The following is a 17,617-nucleotide window of genomic DNA, read 5'->3' as shown; positions in this document are numbered from 1 at the left end:
GTAACATAGGAGAGTAGAAGGACCATTGTTTCCAGAGTTCTGGAGACACCACGAACTCTGGAAGGTCCCCTACCCAAAGTCAAAAAACTGGGCACCTCGGAAAGAGAAGAAACCCCTCCAAAACTCCAAAACATAACCATTGAACAACAGAAGAAACAGGAATTAAGCCTTTGGAGGCTCACCTTGTGCATTGTTGTCGATTTCTGGCATGATAGCATCTTCGATCACTTCCAGGCAGAAATCCGGTGGGTGAACTGGCTGCTGAAGCGAACCCAGACCAAGACCAGGCTCCACAGGATTGACATCGTCTGGAGGAGGATTTTCAACATTACCAACCTCCGCCATCGCTCGGGCATTACCAGTATGAGCCTGCTCCCCATCGTCCTCCTCCTGGCTGTCCAAGTCCTCCTCTTCCTCCGTAGCAATTACAGTTATCAGTAGAGAGACAGGTGACTGATTTCTCCGGCACCTGAAGGTAAAGCGTGAGGTATGGACTTGACTTTCTAAAGGGTCCGACTCCTCTGAGGGAGAAGACGGAGGCGTCACAATGGCAAGCGGCGGAATTGCTCTTGCTTGAGCCTCCTGCCGTCGACTTATCCCCCAAACACCCCCTCTTCTCGGGACTCCTCGCTGTCTCGGCGCCATGAGAAGGGGAAATCTCGTGCTTTTTACAGTAGGAGGCAAAGTATCAAGACGCAGAGCCTTAATTCTTCCACCCAGAACCACCTTAATAGAAACCAGAACCAAATTATGGACCCTCGCGATCCCCTTCACAAACAAGAGCCGAGAGAGCGCAGACTGAACAGAGGTGAAGCCTCTGCCACTACTCACACCGCCAGAGCTCGGCCTCTTTCCAACCTTCTCATAAAACAACATGACAATATACCGGACATACCACACCTGGATCAAATGCGCCATTAAATAGACCTCTGCTCGGAACAATCTGGATGCAGACAGAACGAACCCCATCGTATCAGAGTACAGGGCGTTTAAGTCGCCTTGCTTGAGACCATCTCCCTTCTGCAAAGCCATCTCCTCAGCATTTAAAGGCATTAATGCGTAGCAGAGCCGACGAGTGTAGCCGTCCTGGCAAGCCACCTCAAGACGCCAGCTACCCATCACGACAAGCTCAAACATTTGTCAAGTTGCCACCCGCATCCGGGTAACTAGTAAAATTAATATTAAAAAAATAAAAAAATTTAAATTATAAAAAAAAAACCCCAAAAAATGGTTATTTTTTATTAAAAAAACAAAAATGCAATTATCTTTTATTAAAGATACCTATTTTATTTAAAAATAAATAAATAATTTTTTTTTTTTTAAACAATCTTATCTTTTATTAAAAAAAAAATAAAAATTTTAAGCAATGTTTATTATTATTATTTTTTAATTTAAAAATTCAAATTATTAAAACTACATATTATATTTTCAAAAAAAAAAAAAAAATTAAACCTACATTTTATGTTTAAAAAAAAAAAATTAAATTTACGTTTTTTTTAAACCATCTTTTTTTAATTAAAAAAAAAATTATAATGTCTTTTTTAAACAATTAGTTTATTATTTCGAAATATAAATCATAAAAAAAAAAAAAATTTTCTTAAAACAAATTTTAATTTTTTAGTTTAAAATATAAAAAATTCTAATTTTTTTTTTTTTAAATTAATATATCAAAAAAAAATTATAATTACGTTTTATAAAAAAAAATTATTAAACATTTATTATTTTTTATTTATTAAAATTATTTTTTAAAACATATTAATTTCTTTTTACCCATATATTATTGTTTTTATTTAAGAAATAATAAAAAAAAAATTAAAGGCCCCCGGCCGCGCCACCACCGGGCGGCGGGAGGGCCGTGGGTCGATTCTGGGAATCGACCCACGGCCCTCCCGCCGCCCGGTGGTGGCGCGGCCGGGGTTCCAAGGGCCTGCACACACCCTTAAATTTGAAGTTAAAATTTTAAATATAAAACACTATTTTAGATATAAGATCAAGAAAAAATATCAAAATTGATAGTTCGATTATGGATATTCGTAATATTTTTTAATTAATAAAATAATTACAAATGAGTTTCTTTGTTGAAGCGGGTCTAATAGGTCATAACAGAGCTTTTTATACCAGTGGTCTTACTTGATAATTTCCACTGACAAATATAAACTTACAGTTTTGCATCATTAAATATGGTTACACTCGATCATATTCCAGAAAGAGATTGCTTGCAGTGAGCAATCGCTGCTTCGATGCCATTATCCTGCTCCGAATTCGAACTGATCATTTTTCTTTGGAACTGATTAGTAGATGCGCGGTTTGATTTGAATGGCTTTGAACTGGGTTTTGGTATCAATGTTGATCCCTTGAAAAAGCCGAAGTTCTTAGAGGACGACTTACTGTCAGTAGCATCTGGGCAGTTCTTAGAGGAAGTTCTTAGAAACTGCCCATGAAATATTCAGTTATTTATCTTCCATACCTCTTATAATACAGGTTGGATGTGGGATGGGCTGCTAAATCAAATTTTTTCCATGACACGTCCTTAGTTGGGATTTCTTAGGGACGTCCTTTGAAAGTCAATGGGCATTTAAAATCTATTACGAATATAACAATGTTAAAAAATATATAACTATATGCATTGCTTTTATATGTATATATATAGTATAGCAGTGTTTTCACGTCACGTTAGATCTGCCGAAGAAAAATATATAATTGTAGGTCGTTTTCAAACTTAAATATTATAAATATAGGAATCACTTTAAAAAAAATAATTCTGCAGTGTTTCACGTCATGTTAGATCTTCCGAAAATTATAAGCATTGACAAATATATGAAATTAACATTATAAAATGTACCAAAGTGTCGCGACTTGCGTCAGAATATGTGTCGTGTGTATAGTCGATGTTCCTGTTTATTGTAGGAGTTCAAACCTTCAATCTGACTGAATTTGCTCAATGCCATTACATGTCTTTAATATGGATAACGACATGGAGGAGAAGTCTCCTAATTGTTCTGGTTTCTTGCTTCTTATTTTCTAAATTTTGTTATATAATTTTTGTAAAATTATTGTTTTTGAAATTATTAACTTTTATTTTTTTGAATATATTAATTTATAACACTGAAAATTTTTAAGATATTCAGTACCGATTTAATAACTGAAATTTTAGATGCTACTCACAGTAAGGCGTGCAGGCCCTGGGCCCCCGGCAGCGCCACCACCGGGTGGCTGGAGGGCCGTGGGTCGATTCCGGTGGTGGCGCGGCAGGAGGGTCGTGGGTCGATTCCCGGAATCGACCCACGGCCCTCCCGCCGCCCGGTGGTGGCACAGCCGGGGGCCTTTAATTTTTTTTATTATTTTTTAAATAAAAACAATAATATAGGGGTAAAAAAAAATTAATATGTTTTAAAAAAATAATTTTAATAAATAAAAAATAATAAATGTTTAATAAATTTTGTTTATAAACGTAATTATAATTTTTTTTTGATATAATAATTTAAAAAAAAATAATAATAATTTTTTAAATTTTAAACTAATAAAATTAATATTTGTTTTAAGATTTTTTTTTTTTTTATGATTTATATTTCGAAATAATAAACTAATTGTTTAAAAAAAAACATTATAATTTTTTTTTAATTTAAAAAAGATGGTTTAAAAAAATGTAAATTTAATTTTTTTTTTTTTAACATAAAATGTAGGTTTAATTTTTTTGAAAATATAATATGTAGTTTTAATAATTTGAATTTTTAAATTAAAAAATAATAATAATAAAAATTGTTTTAAATTTTTATTTTTTTCTTAATAAAAGACAAGATTGTTTAAAAAAAAATTATTTATTTATTTTTAAATAAAATAGGTATATTTAATAAAAGATAATTGCATTTTTGTTTTTTTAATAAAAAATAACCATTTTTTTGGGTTTTTTTTTTTATAATTTAAATTTATTTTTGTTTTTTTAATATTAATTTTACTAGTTTTTTTTTTCGTTAATTTTTTTTTTTTTTTTTTTAAATTACTTTGTTTTTATTTATTTTTTTCCTAGTTTTTTCTAATGTTTTTTTTAATTTCTCTATTTCTACTATATATATATATCTATATATTTTAATTTTGCTTCTTTTTTCCAAATTCTTTATGGTCTATGAGATTTTTTTTTTTTACATTTTTTGTTTTTTTTTTTAATATTAATTTCACTAGTTTTTGAAATTTTTTTCGTTTTTTTTTTTATATAATTTAAATTTATTTTTGTTTTTTTAATGTTAATTTTACTAGTTTTTAATTTTATTTTTTTGTTAATTTTCTATTTTTGTTTAATCTAGTTTGTTTTTTTTTTTGCTATATTTTGTTAATGATTTTTTTAATCTTTATATTTTTACTTACTTAAATTTATATATATATAAATTTTTTTTTTTATTATTTTTTTTTTTCCAAATTCTTTTATGATTAAACAATTTATTTTTTTAATATTTTTTATTTATATTTTGTCTCATATATATGTATTTTTACATTTATTTTTTAAGTAATCATCATTTTAATCTTAATTTCACTAATTTTTATTTTTTATTTTTGGTTAATTTTCCATTTATTTTTTTTAAATCTAGTCTGTTTTTTATTTTAATTTTTTTTTAGTTTTTTGTTAATGTTTTTTTTAATTTTTCTATTGTTACCTACTTAATTTTATAGTTTTTTAAATGTGTTTTTTCTTCTTTTCCCAAATTTTTTTATGGTTTACATATTTGTTTTTTTCCCCAATTTTTTTTAGATATGTTTTTTTTACTATTTATTTGTTTATAATTTGTAATTTTTTTCTAGTTTTTTAATTCTTATTTTTTATAGGTTAATTTTGTTTTGTTTTGTTTGTTTTTTTTTTTTTTACATTTTTATGATTGATTTTATTTTTTATGTTTGATTTTTTTTGTTGTGTTTTTTATTTTATGTTTTGTTTTTAGTATATATTTTTATTTATGTTTTGTTATTTTTATTTTTTATTTTTTTGTTTTGTGTTTTTTCATTGTTTTAATTTTAATTTTAATTTTAATTTTAACTTTTATTTTTATTTTTTGAAATTTTAATGTTTTGTGGGGTCATGATAAAATATTTTATGCTATTATTTTGAAATGTTGAAATTTCACCCTTGAAAAAAAAATTGTTATCCCAGCATCAACACTTTTCATTTTGAGGGTGTTTTTTGCACAAAATTTACCATTGATAAAAAAAAAATGTTATTCGAACATCAACACTTCGTTTTGAGGGCGTTTTTTGGACCATTTTTGCACCAAAAATTGGTTTTCACCGTCATTTTTAAAACATGTTGAAAATTTAGCTTGGAAAAAAAAAGGTGTTATTCCAGCATCAACACTTTTCGTTTTTAGCACTGTTTTTGATGTTTTTTCAGGGTTTTTTGGCCAGAGTTCCAGTTTTGAGTTTATAGTTCCCGTTTCAAAGTTTACGTTGTTAATAATCCCTCAAGTCCAAAAAGATTAAATTCTAAAGGAGGGATAGCACTTCCGGTCGCTTTAACGAGCTGGAGACGCCAATAGCTCGGCAATCTTTTCATATTTTACGAGTCAGATGAAAAGAGCTTAAAGGAGACTCGTTTTTTGAGGAACGAGTGATAGGTTTGGGTAGCAGTTGATTCCAGGTAAGGTTTGGAATTTTCCAATCACGGTAGTGTCACAAGGATGGCTAACAAGATCACTCTTCGCAGCTGTTCCTCAAAATGGGTAAACAATCAAGTGGAGGTGAATGATCGGCCAATACAGAGTGGAGGTGATGATGAGAACACGACCAAGGCTTCAAAGGTTGAAGTAATACATTCACGATGGTTATTTACCGGAAATTGGTTCATTTTTTAATGAGCTTAAACGCTTGGGGAAACACTTGCTCATTTCTTATGTTTATTTTTTAACGAGCTTTCATTCCGCGTTAAAACTGCTCGAGGCGGATTTATTTTTTAACAAGCTTTAACCCTGCGGTAAGACTGCTCGTGGCAGGTTTATTTTTTAATGAGCTTGAACTTTGCAAAAACATTGCTCGTGATAAGTTTGCATGCCCCCAACATAATAATGCAAATCGAGGTGCATGGCCCCCAAGCTTCATTACATTCATCTTTGTGGTTGGAATGAAGGTTTACCTTCGAGATCTTCGAAAGACTCGACTTTGATTTTACAAGATCGTAATCAAAGACTCGATTTGGAAAGGGAGTCATTTCATTTTTTAATGAGGTTGACACAGTAAAATAATTATCCTCATGACTCCTTGTTTCATTTTTTAACGAGGTCGACACGAGATAAGAATTGTCCTCAGAATCCACCGTATTTACAGTATTTGATAGAAAATCAAAAACTGAAGGATGATTAAGATCATTGGAATGATCTTCGCTGTAATCTGGGAGATGGGAACGATGGTGGTAATCTTCCCATGGTGCCTCCCCTAACATCATTGACTGAATGATTCCTTTGTCTGTAGAATGTACATGCGACCAAGGATCTGAAGAGGTACCATATTCCTTAGACCTATCTATCCAAACACTCGATGAGCATTGATTTGGGTTTGCCCCCTAGGCCAAGAAAATTGATTGCTACAATATTTCTAAAATGACGATGATCCATGCTGACAATATGTTTAGGAATCTTCCGAATCCATTAGATATAGAAGATTTCATATTGCAAGTTTCCACTATGGCCACTTCCACCAGATTATTCGGAGGCGATAGGGAAAAAGTACCCATTAAGGCAGGGTCTTTTAGGAGACCTACTCCAATATTTTGAAGTGAATGATTGCTTCCATGGATCATTGGAATGCTTCCCGTAACTTTTGAACTATTGGGGAGAAATGTTTGTTGGTCGACGATTGTAATTCCTCCTTGGAAGGGAAATGCAATCTTTTTGAAGTATGTCGACACAACTGCAGCCATAGCATAAATCCAGGGCCTTCCCAGTAGGATGTTGTAATCGAGGTTTCCATCGATAACCTCAACATCAATTTCTACTGTTTTGCCCCACAGTTCGACTCGCAAGTTACTTAAAATCCCGTATGGAGTGTATGATCATCCATCAAATTCTTTTAACATCGTTGATGATCTCGACAAGGGTGGTGAGCCCAAATTTTTCCAGCAACTCATCGACATAATACATGTAGATACCCCCTGATCAATAATTATTCGATGAACAGTTTTGTTGAGGGCTTTCACTTGAATAAGGAAAGCTAGTTGAGATGATAACTGAGGGTCATATCCTTTGTGATTAAAACATACACGATTGGAATCCGTTGGGTCAATCCCACCTATTACTGATAAAAGATCTTGCTTTTGGGAGAGGCAATTTTGCGGTACCTCAAGTGTCGACATAGCGGATGGGAATAGTGTCTATGCAGAATTGCTAATCCCACTATGGCTGGTGGCTACCTTAGAAACAAACAAAGTAAAACTACTTTCGTTTTCATTTATGAGAAATAGATGAGAGAAGAATAAAGGAGACCAACCTCTGTCTTGTGCTTGGTTCCTTGCTCGATTCCTCTCTCTTCCAATAGTCCTTTGCTACATGCTTTCTTGTATACCCAGCTTCACAGAGTACCTATAGAATCAAAGAAACATAACACTATATGAGAACATAGATCTATTATCATAAGCAATCTAGGATCAGATGTAAATTGACCATACAAGTGCATAAAACATGAATCATACTAGAGTATGGAGGAAACTTGAATAGCTTTATTGATAATCAAGAAAGAGCCAAGAGAGTTACAACCAATTGTTCTGACCCAGCATCATCCTCTCAGCAAGAAGCCCTTCTTCACCTCATGAAAAGCTTAGATCACCCAACACTATGATATTGCACCAATAAACCAGCAACACTTCCTTACAAGATACAAAATTCGAGCCTCCAGATCTCTAGGATGAGGGATCCATATATAGATGTCTGCAAGGGAGGTGAGTCAGCTTTTGAGATTTGATTAGTGTCTCCCCTCCGATAGTTCTTGATTCCACTTGGAGATTGATGATCTCTTACTCATCCCTGGTTGAATTCAGAGAGGCAAGTGTCACAGGAGAAGTTTTTGGAAGATTCCATGCTTCTCCACCTCGCGGATTGACCCTGTCATTTGTCCCTTCTCGCCCATCGCACCCCATAGAAGGGATTTTTGAAATGCAACGCACCTACTGTGTGTATTTAGGTGGGATGCAATGCACTTTGCCTATGGAGCAGGTGAAATGGTCCCGTTTTGACCAGTTCTGAGTGGTTTTTCATGGAGAACTTTTGGGAGAAGTTGTAATCAGTTGACCTTGTTCTTTTAGGGGTTGGAACAACACCTTTAGGGACTTAGGAGCCCTTAGTTTATGGACATTTATGCTTGGGGTTGCAGTGCCCAAAAATGTCTATAACAACCCTGGTCAAAAATCCATGAAATAAAGTTAATAAATGAAAAATAATAACCAAGGACATGGGACACGTTTTCCAAGATGAATGTTGGGAAAAAACATAGTGAAGGGAATCTCTTGTGATTAATTAATGGCTATGGAAATTGGAAAAGGCAATGGAAAAGGCTTTGGAAAGGCATGAGGCATTTATTGGCATTTTATTTATGAAAATAATAGAAAATAGGAGAAAAGGAAGGTGAAAGGTCACATGTTGCATGTGAGGAGGACAATGAAGGAAAATAATAGAAAAATGAAGAAATTAGAGGCCTCATTAATAAAATGGCTTATGAGGATCAATTTGTCATTTTTTGTCAGTTCAAATTTGGAGCTCTCATTTTCTACTCTCTCAATCTCATACTCTTAGAAACGTAGAGCTTTATTAGAGCACACATGGAGGAGTGTGGTATACTTGGTATTTGGAGTAAGAAGGAAAAGGAAGAGTAGGAGAGTGTAAGAGGACATCAAGATGAGTAGCTACAATAGGTTTTTCTTGCAGGTACTGAGTTACATGTATGATTTACTTGCTAGTTTCGGCATGCATGTTATATGCATGTGGTTTCTTGGTTATGAAATGTCAATGGCATGGAGGAGTTCTTAGATTGATGGTCATTTTTTCCTAGCATTACTATTTCCTAGATAGCCATGGTGTTTTGGTTTTCTTTCCTTTTGTTCTCTGGTTGGTTCTCATGTTCCTTTGGTTGTGGGTTGAGTTAATAGTTCTTGGAGCCTTGGTTGGAAAAACACTCTGGAAGCCCTGTAAAAGTTAGGGTTCATTTAATCATCTTGGAAGCCTTGATTGGAAAAATGATCTGGAGCCCTTGGTTGGTTGAGTTACTAGTCTTGGAATCCCTAGTTGGACAAAAACTCTGCAGCCCAGCAACATCTGTTGGTTGAGTTACTAGTCTTGGAAGCTTTGGTTGGAACTCATGCACTGGAGCCTGTACAACTTGGGTAGAGACTGAAATAGTGATGGTTAGTGATGTTTCACCATGAGGTGGAATCACTAGTTGAGGGTTGAGGTGGGTTGGCTTGTGGAAGCCCTGGTTTGGTTTTGTTTGATTTGTTTCAGGAGATCCCATATTCAATCTTGGAATATGGCACGCAGCTGATTGGTTGAAAGACAAATATGGGTCAGCCTAATCTATGGTTGAGTGGTACATGGAAGTCCCTAACTTGGTTTTATTTACATATGTTAATAAGAGCTCCTTTTCCTTGGTATTTTCATGAGTAAATGTGCTTGATATTATGTGGTTTTAATGGATGTTTCCTCATTGATATATCTCTAGTTATTTGTTGGTTATAAATATGTTTTATAAAAGTTATGATGTATGGAAACCATCATGTTTTGTTTATTATATGAAATTTTAGTGAATGAATGATCTAATATCTAACAATGCATCTATCGCGAGGAGATATCAGTCCTCTTTGATGCTTCTTAGATAAGTATGAGACCCTTACACTCACGTCTGTTATTGTGACCTATATACATGTTTGTGATATGTTTGACGAAATGCCTGTCATGGATAGTAGGGATTAGGTAAATACCTTGTTCAAGTGTTTTCATTAGTACCCTTATTTCTATGTTATTGATCATTTCTAGTAGTTTCATGAAGTTTTGGGAAGTGGCCTGCGTGCTGGCCCTAAAAAGTGACACATAATATGGGGTCGTTGGCATAGAACTGCATGAAAAAGGCCACAAACACATGGATTCCTTGCTATGGGAGTGACTACAGGGTCCTAGTCACATGCATGCTTTGTCATGGGAGTGGCTGAGGCCCTAGGGCAGTGAAATGAAGCTTTCTTAGGGGTTGCTTACTTGGAATGGTTGGTTGGTTCCTCAAGGTTCTATAGCATTTGTGGAAGGTCATATTGGTATTTTCATGTCGGTTCCACTTACTTAAATTTACTTTGGGATTTAAACCATATCATAGTAATGTTGGGTGTGGAGCCTGCTTATCTTATGTATTCAAAGGTATCACTGCATTGGACCCCAGTTTGTAATGGGGCAGCAACGCCGCCCGTAAAATATTCACTTCGGTGGGGTCTAGGGGGAGTGGCTGTGACCTTTGGAATCCCCCCCCTGGCGGGGGGATCAGGGGAAGCACCCTTGAAGCTAAGAATAGATGTAAAATTTCCTTGTAATTTGTTGTAATTTTCTAGTCAATCTGGGCCATTCATTAGGAGGAGATTTGATGGTAGAAGTTATGTTTAATTTAGGGTTTTTTTCCCTAGAAGGCAACCCTCGCTATATATGAGGGAATTGTATTGCGTCTATGTATATGTTTATTCTGAGTGAGGAAGAGAGAGGAGATTGAGGGTGAAGAGGGAGTTATAGTGGATCTGCTGTAGGTTGTATCTCTTCAGTTTGCTAGATAATATAAAAAGAAGGACTGGTTGTTTCTCCATGGATGTAACCCAAACTAGGTGAACCATGTATATCTGTGTCTCTCTTGTTTTATGCATTTTCTATGTTTATATTTCTGCAATATTTTATGTGTTCCATTGCTCTGTAATATATAATTTTCTAACAAGTAACTCTTTGTCACATGTTTACCCTAGTGGACTAGTTAGCTTGGGTAAATGTGGGAGGAGGGTATTGCATACCATGTGTTGAGTGTGACTTTTTACCTATTTTCTACACCTTCTTTCCCCAGTTTATATCCTGTTATCCTCTAGGCCTATGAACTTTACATGATTAATCCCCCTTTTTCTCACTTTTATAGCCTATTCTACTATCATGTTATTTTGTTGTATTTTACTGGATAATACGATACTTTATTCCTTTTTGTGGCTAACTGGAGTGAGAATTGGAGGAGTATTTTGGGAAGATCTTCTCCTTTCAAGGTGTTTCTCGTGGGAACAAGGTTATGAAGTAAACAGACAACACTGATCAATTACAAAGCAGGGTAGAGTAGTTTGTTGTTACATCCTGTATGTTGTTATAGGTTACTGTTACACATTGAGTGTTGTTACACTACGCACTGATGCAAAGGTCCACTGTTACACCAAGGGTGTTGTTGCTAGAAATTGTCTTAACATCCCAAACCTCCATTCACTCATAGGATGTTATTGTACCAGAGCTGGAAAGTGTGGGTACTATTCCACATAACAATTGTTAGCATTAGGAATTGTTTATTTTGGAAGTAATAGACCCAAGCGGTTGCAATCCTAACCAATGTATATTTGTATTTAGAAATAGGTTGTAACTACTTTTATTTTTTATCAGCATGAGAATCATGAGATTCTCATGACTGATCTATTTCTAATTTCAGGTATGTAATAACTATAAAAGAAACTCAATTTCCTATTTACAAGGACGACATATAGAAACTCGATTTATGGACGTGCCTCAACCGGTTCTTCTGCATGAATGTCCAACTCTAGAACCATTTGGTAGGCTTCCTCCACTACCTAGATGATCTTCTTGTTCTATTCTATTACATCATTGCACTGCAGGAACTGCTTGATGTTGATGCGTTGTCGCTCATCCCCTGCAGAGCGCCCCATCTGGTAGCACTATCATGTTGGCCACCCTTGTCTGTGACATCTCCTCAGTAGCTACAGTGTCAATTGCGAGGCTAGTGGACACTCTGCCAGCCTATGGAGTGTGAGCCAGCAACTCCTGCAGCTCTGTTTAGAGAGCCCCCAATACCAATTGCTGCTACTCTTCGAACTATTGGAAGGCCTCCATGTTGACATCCCTCACCATTTCTTTGATATCATGCAAATCCCCTTGAGTGAGGGTGATTGGGTTGAAGGATATTTTTGAAGCCTTGGTTTTGTTTCATGGCACTACCTTCTCTTGTGGGTGTTGACGCTTGAGTTGGGTGGATGTCATCTATGGGTCTGTGCCACCTTGTTCTGTTGGCTCCTTTATTTCTACTTCAGTTTTAGGTGAAGGTGACTTCTGTCCTTCGCACTCCTCTCCTCTTGTGTTCTGTTGTTGGGAAAATTTCACGACGTCACGCACTTCCTAGGACTTAGCCTCCACTTCCTCTTTTCTGTGCTTCTCAGCCAGCTGCGTCATTTAGAGCTTTGTTTCTTCCTTCTTACACTACACAACGGACTTGTCAATTTCCACCGCGAAGACTATTAGAGTGCGCCACTCCGACGGCCAAGACTTGAGGACTGCAAAGATCACATTATCAGTTGCCAGATATGGTAATTTATGCCATGTCTTCGCGGGGTCCCTCCATTCCCTTATAAAAACATGGTGGAAATCTACTTTGAACTCTACAAAGCTCTGCAAATTGGCGTATACTGTGGGTCACAACTGTAGCTTGCAATTGATCCCAATTTGGATACTCATCTCCATCAAGATCTAGAATACCTTGCTTTCTTTTATGTGTTGCGTGTCCTTGGTCACCCACAACAAAGCATACTTCACTACCTCTGGAAGATCCGACACGACCGAAGGGAATTAGTTGTCTTCTAGCAGCTCCCATGCCATCAGTACAATCAACAGTAGGAGCCATGTGTAGTGAAACGTCTTGCCCTACTCCTATGCCTCACGGCAATTCGCAAGGAACTCGCCACATAGATAATTCGCCCAGTTGAACTGGACTCCTTCAGCGCTTTGGGCCACTAGTGTAATCACAAGCATATGCATCTCATCCATGTGACACTTCCACATGACTTTCCCTGCTAGTATTTGCGTCGCTATCTTGACTGCATGGTTGTTAATTCTGGAGATGGCATATCCCAGCTTCTTCTTCTCCAACTTGAATTTCTTTTTCATAGCTTCTGCAAGGGCTAGCTCTCCACCTTTTCCTTCTGATATATTGGATGGATTCTCCCCTGAGTAAGGCAGTCATGTGATTTGATGGATTAAGTGGTTTATGATGGGAATGGGCTCCTCCAGCCACAAACACCCATCATGCACCATTTAGAGCACCTGCCTGATGACGAAGACGATCACTAGGGCATGATGGTAATGCAGCACCCAAAGTAGGTTGAGAAACTCAACTTTCTCTACACCCTTGAGCCATGTCCGTGGCTCCAAATCGATCGTTCCAATAATCTTGTCAATTTGTTGGTACATTAGCTATTTAGTCACTAAATGCGGGAATTTCGCGTGATCTGCAAGGTCCTAATCTTCGAATTTCAGTATAGGAACACACCCTAAGTGTTGTCCCTCAAAAAAAATGTCATCTGGGAGCAATAGAGCTTGTAGGGAGCTCTTTCTCTCATCTACTTCCTTTGGTACCTTTGCTTTGACCTTGCAAGGAGGAACATATTCTAGTAACTGGGTAATAGGGTCCACACCCTAGGTTTCAACTTTCATTTCCACGTCCTCCTCATCCACCAGGATCTCTTCAGATTCTTCCTCATCAGCCTCCAGATTAATGGCCTTCCCCTTTTCCTACAAAGTGAGCTTGGCCCTCTATGGGTTTCTTGGTGAGATGTGCATCGGGATCATAGCATGTTTATCCTTCTTTGTTATCAGTGTTCTGGGTGATTTAGGGACTTCAACTATCACTTCGGCACTCTCTGGGGCTTCTACTACCGTAATTTCCTATGCAGCTTCCTCAGGTGTCAACACCACTCTATTCCGGAGGTCCTGTGTTTTCTTCGTAAATCTCTCAATCGTTGAACTTGCTCTCAAAGCCTCAAAATTTGTAAGGTCCATACACACCTGATAGCGCAACAACTGAATTTTCAAAATGCCAAGTGTTTTTTGCTAAACAACCATTTGTAATTTATAGGGCCTTTTGAATTCAAATCTGAACATTGCCCCCACATTTGACCCATTAATGCTAGATTGGTTGAAGATTTTCAAGAATATAACCCATAAATGTCACCTTAAATGCCTTCCACCCGCTCCATTTGGCCTCAAACTGTCCATCAAATCATGAATAGTGACTTTAATAGTCACTTTTCAATGGACCTGCGTGCTAGCGTAGCTATCTTCATGTTGTTGCGGACCCTATGAAACTTCGTTGATTCGCACAATCCTGACATTGCATAGCTCCCCAACCTGGGCAATGTAGTTTATAGTCCCACGCCTCCTTTTAGCTACTTGGAGCGCTAATACTATGCTTTTGTCGCATAGTCAGATGGTCGAGCCACCTGTGTATGGCTTCAATCGAGTGCCATTCACCTTTCTTGGGAAGGGATCTCCATTTAACTTAACCAACTAGACTACGCCACCATCGGTAATCTTCATAATAACATAGGGCCCTACCCAGTGCATCTTGAACTTTCCTAGGAATTTATCAAACTTAGTATCATACAAAAAAACCAGTTCGTTTACCTTGAATGTGCGTAGCTTGATATGTCGGTCATGCCATACTTTTTCCCGTTGCTTTTGGACATACTGGTGAACTCCAGCCAAAAATTTTTCTTCTTCAAGCTCATCCAACTACACGAGCCTCTCTTCCAAGGCTCAGTGACCTGTCATACCTATGAGCACTACTATGTGCAGACTAGGCACGATGTATTCCATAGGCATTATGGCTTCCACACCATAGACATGCCTAAAAGGAGTTTTCCCCGTCAACTTCTTGCAAGTCGTTCGATAAGCCCATAATACTACAGGTATGTGTAGGCCCCAATCACTTCACTGAGCATTGCAAACCTTGGTCGGTGCATTTTCAAGTACTTTGTTGAATGCCTCCACTATCTTGTTAGCCTGTGGGTGATAAGGTGTGCTCTTCTGGTGATACACTTGAAATTCCTCCATTAGTGCGTTGATCGTCTCTTTAAGGAAGTGCGTACCAAGATCACTCATCAAGATCCTTGGACATCTAAATCACATCATTATGTGCTCAAATAGGAACTTCGTTTCCATTGTGCCCATGCAATCCTTCACCGGCTACGCTTCTAGCCAACGAGTCAAATATTTGTCGCAGTGATAATGCACCTTGCTCTTGTCTTCCCTTGTGGTTGAATGGGTCCTACAAAATATATTGCCCACTTTTCGAATGGTTGTAATGTCATTTGTGCATTCAACAGTATTTCATCCCTCCACGATGGCCTACCTATTCTTTAACATACATCACACGCCTTGCAATACACTTTTGAATCCTAATGAAGGGTTGGCCACCACAACCTAGCACATAGAATCTTCTGCACGGTTGCTCTCCCTGCATAATGTCCTCCCGCGGCGCCCCCATGAGCTTCCATGAGGATGATGCTTCATTTAAACTTAGGTACATACCTTAGTAGTATCTCATCAATCCCCATCTTGTATAGATGCCTAGCAATGACAGAGAAATATGCAGAGCGCACCACTAATTCCTTCTTTTGTTGGATAGAGTATCCTTTTGGTACAGTTCTTGTTGTTAGGAAGTGTATTATGTCCTCGAAATGACCATCTGCAATGTGCATAACAAAGAGCTACATGTCAGGTAATCCTTCTTCCAACTTAGTGTGTTGCCCCCCAATTCCGATGCATGACAGATAGTCTGGTCCGACGTTCAATCGTCCATGCTTCACAATAACTTCAAAATCATACTCTCAGAACAATAAGACCCATCTGCATATTCACCCCCAAACACAGGATTATTGACTAGGTATTTCAGTGTGGAGTGATCCATATACATCTTAAAGTGGCATCCTAGCAGGTAGTGTCGGTACTTTTGGAGTGCATACACCATAGCTAGCCCCTCGCATTCAGTGGTAGAATAGTTCTTTTCAGCTTTGAATAATTAGCGGCTTGCGAACATGATAGGTTGGTCCAAGCCTTCTCTACCATCCTGTGGTAGTAATTCCCCTAGCGCTATACATGACGTGTCAACATGTACATGAAACTCTTTCTTCCAGTTCGGGAAGACTAGAATTGGCATAGTAACCATATTTTCTTTCAATATATCCAATCTTTTCTTATAGTCATCATTCCAACAGAACGTGACATCTTTCTTCAATAATTTTTCCTTCATCGCGGTGATCTAGGCATAGCTTTTGATAAACTTCCTGTAATATCCCATATGTCCTGCAGTAGCACATAGCAGTTTCACACTCCTCGGCACTTCCAAATTCACAATCTCTACGATCTTCGCGGGCTCTACCATCAGTCATTGTGTATAAAACACATGCCGCAATAGGTTCCCAAAAGGAACGCAAAACAGACACTTCTTGAGGTTTATTGTGATCTAGTATCTTCAACAGGTATCCAGCATCAAGCACAAGCTCGCTACATGGAATTTAACCAGCCCAAATACAATCCAATCATCAAAATATACCTCCAAGAACTTATGAATAAATTCCTTGAATTCTACAACAACCATGCGCAAAAATATAGCAAGCATATTCTTCAACCCAAATGGCATGACAATGTATTGAAAACAACCTCACTCAGTCATGAAGGTTGTCTTGTTCCTATCCTCCGGCGTGATTTTGATTTGGTGGTACCCAGAGAACCCAACAGTGAAGGAGTATGCTTCCTAGCCACCTACATTGTCCAACACTTCATCCATGAATGGAGTTGGAAAAGGATCATGCACACAAGCGTCATTCAATTTTCTGAGATCCACGCATATCCTTATCTCACCCTTCTGCTTCTTCTCTTGCACCACCATTGGGCTTACCCAATCGGATTCTTCCACAAGCTAAATGATTCTTGCCGCTAACATCTTTTGTAATTCTAAGCAGACCTTCTCCTTGTGTTTCAGATTTAGGTGATAAGGCCTCTTCTTAACTGGCTTCACGTCGAGTTTTAATGTGATCTTCATCCCTCCTAGATCTCCGATTATTCCTTTCAAATCTATAAACTTGGTAGGCAATAAGTCCTAATATTCACAGAGTAATTCAGCAACCTTATCCACCATTACATCATCCCAATAGTCTTCAATATTTGTGAATTTGGGTTCTACCTCCGTACCAATGTTCACCAGTGCAGTTATATTAGGGTTCTCAATCTATGGTCCTTGAACCTCTCGGTGGCCTTCTGTTTCTGGAATGTTAATCTTCTGCAGATCCTCATCTTCGTCTTTAGTAGTTACATTATAAAATTCCAGCACGCGACTTAGCTGAGTAGCCCATTCAGGCTGAATCAGGTCTAAAGGATCCTGTGGTATCCTAAAGATGGTTGCTTCCACCTCTTGCAACACTTCATCAATATTGTCAAACCCGTCCTCAAAACTAAATGTCGTCATGAATCATTCATGCAGGATATCCCATTCACCTATCCCATGGTGGAGCTCTGTTTCTATATACCAATTCATTGGGATAACATCCAGGGTATGACATAACAGGTGCACCCATTCAGGTTGTGGCTTT

Source organism: Pinus tabuliformis, chromosome 7 (genome assembly GCF_031772625.1).
Source record: "Pinus tabuliformis cultivar Carrire ecotype Pingquan chromosome 7, CPIR1, whole genome shotgun sequence".
Taxonomy (NCBI): Eukaryota; Viridiplantae; Streptophyta; class Pinopsida; order Pinales; family Pinaceae; genus Pinus; species Pinus tabuliformis.
This window is presented reverse-complemented; position numbering follows the sequence as displayed.